We start from the raw sequence: 2,141 nt of genomic DNA, 5'->3' as shown, positions 1-2,141 counted from the left end.
CTCTGCTTGGCACATGTACACCAGATTCTTGATAATTGTGAATATTTCCTCCTTGGCACATGTACACCAGATTCTTGATAATTGTGAATATTTCCTGATAATTGGAATATTTCACATGTACACCAGATTCTTGATAACTGTGAATATTTCCTCCGCTTGGCACATGTACACCAGATTCTTGATAATTGTGAATATTTCCTCTCTTGGCACATGTACACCAGATTCTTTGATAATTGTGAATATTTCACACATGTACATTCTTGATAACTGTGAATATTTCCTCCGCTTGGCATGTACACAGATTGACATGTACACCAGATTCTTCCTGATAATTGTGAATATTTCCTCCGCTTGGCACATGTACACCAGATTCTTGATAACTGTGAATATTTCCTCTGCTTGCACATGTACAAGATTCTTGATAACTGTGAATATTTCTCTGCTAACATGTACACCAGATTCTTGATAACTGTGAACATTTCTCCGCTTGGCACATGTACACCAGATTCTAGATAACTGTGAATATTTCCTCCGCTTGGCACATGTACACCAGATTCTTGATAACTGTGAATATTTCCTCTGCTTGGCACATGTACACCAGGCTCTTGATAACTGTGAATATTTCTCCGCTTGGCACATGTACACCAGATTCTTGATAACTGTGAACATTTCTCCGCTTGGCACATGTAACATACCAGATTCTTGATAACTGTGAACATTTCCGCTTGGCACATGTACACAGATTCTTGATAACTGTGAATATTTCCTCTGCTTGGCACATGTACACCAGGCTCTTGATAACTGTGAATATTTCCTCCGCTTGGCACATGTACACCAGATTCTTGATAACTGTGAATATTTCCTCCGCTTGGCACATGTACACCAGATTCTTGATAACTGTAATTGAACATTTCCTCCGATAATTGTGAATATTGCTTTGGCACATGTACACCAGATTCTTGATAACTGTGAATATTTCTCCCAGATTCTAGGCACATGTACACCAGATTCTTGATAATTGTGAATATTTCTCCGCTTGGCACATGTACACAGATTCTTGATAACTGTGAATATTTCTCCGCTTGGCACATGTACACCAGATTCTTGATAATTGTGAACATTTCTCCGATTGGCACATGTACACCAGATTCTTGATAACTGTGAATATTTCCTCTGCTTGTACACATGTACACCAGGCTCTTGATAACTGTGAATATTTCCTCCGCTTGGCACATGTACACCAGATTCTTGATAACTGTGAATATTTCCTCCGCTTGGCACATGTACACCAGATTCTTGATAACTGTGAACATTTCCTCCGCTTGGCACATGTACACCAGATTCTTGATAAATGTGAATATTTCCTCCGCTAGGCACATGTACACCAGATTCTTGATAATTGTGAACATTTCCTCCGCTTGGCACATGTACACCAGATTCTTGATAACTGTGAATATTTCCTCCGCTTGGCACATGTACACCAGATTCTTGATAATTGTGAACATTTCCTCCGCTTGGCACATGTACACCAGATTCTTGATAACTGTGAATATTTCCTCCGCTTGGCACATGTACACCAGATTCTTGATAATTGTGGATATTTCCTCCACTTGGCACATGTACACCAGATTCTTAATGGTCCGTTAGCTGCAGCAATATTAAAAAAAAAATGAGACCAGTCATTGGAATCTGGCTTCTGTTACATGGGAGTTGAAATGTGGCAGGACTTCCTTGTGAATGCAAGAAGGGGTTTTCAGGACACAACTTGGCCTTAGGGCAAGACGGAGCTTTTAGCTATGTAAGGAAGGCAGTCACTTTTCAGGGAGGAGAGCAGGGATCAGAACACCATGCCTTAAGGTGGATATTACAAAGTTAGCCTTTTAAGAGGATACTGCTAGTGACCCACCTTCCTCACTTTAAGGACCTGGTACCTAATTCACAGGTTAGGTCATCTGGCAAATGTATACATATATATAAAAACACTAAACACACACATACATATACATACACATACATACATTATATATATATATATATATATATATATATATATATATATATATATATATATATATATATATATATATATATATATATATATATATATATATATATATATATATATATATATATATATATAT

This window comes from Macrobrachium rosenbergii, chromosome 21 (genome assembly GCF_040412425.1).
Source record: "Macrobrachium rosenbergii isolate ZJJX-2024 chromosome 21, ASM4041242v1, whole genome shotgun sequence".
NCBI lineage: Eukaryota > Metazoa > Arthropoda > Malacostraca > Decapoda > Palaemonidae > Macrobrachium > Macrobrachium rosenbergii.
Note: the sequence above shows the minus strand (reverse complement) of the source record.